The sequence below is a fragment of the Sinocyclocheilus anshuiensis genome, unplaced genomic scaffold, assembly GCF_001515605.1.
Source record: "Sinocyclocheilus anshuiensis isolate Anshui unplaced genomic scaffold, SAMN03320099.WGS_v1.1 scaffold543, whole genome shotgun sequence".
Lineage (NCBI taxonomy): Eukaryota > Metazoa > Chordata > Actinopteri > Cypriniformes > Cyprinidae > Sinocyclocheilus > Sinocyclocheilus anshuiensis.
This window is the reverse complement of record NW_015552590.1, coordinates 229,610-229,868: the sequence shown is the minus strand read 5'-3', so window position 1 is coordinate 229,868 and position 259 is coordinate 229,610. Positions and strand designations below refer to the sequence as shown.

General features: G+C 25.9%; 1 pseudogene; it reads left to right on the top strand.

The window, feature by feature from the left end:
- LOC107665510 (low-density lipoprotein receptor-related protein 1B-like) overlaps nt 1–259 on the top strand; it is a 312,996-nt pseudogene that overhangs the window by 193,719 nt on the left and 119,018 nt on the right.

Below are 259 nucleotides of genomic sequence, written 5' to 3'. Positions count from 1 at the left end.
GAAAGGAAAAATTGAAATCGCATCATATGACCCCTTTAAGTACTACGCAACTGATTGTATGCGTCTGCAAATTTAGCCAACCATACAAAAAGTTTCTGCCATAAAAAATAAGTAGGGCTATCATTTTATCATGGTAATGTAATGTAATATAATGAAAAAAATAAAAATAAATAATAATTAATAATAAAAAAATAAAAAATAAAAACGCAACTGACCATAAACTTATGAAAAGTGCTGTTAAAAATGTTGTGCAAATAAA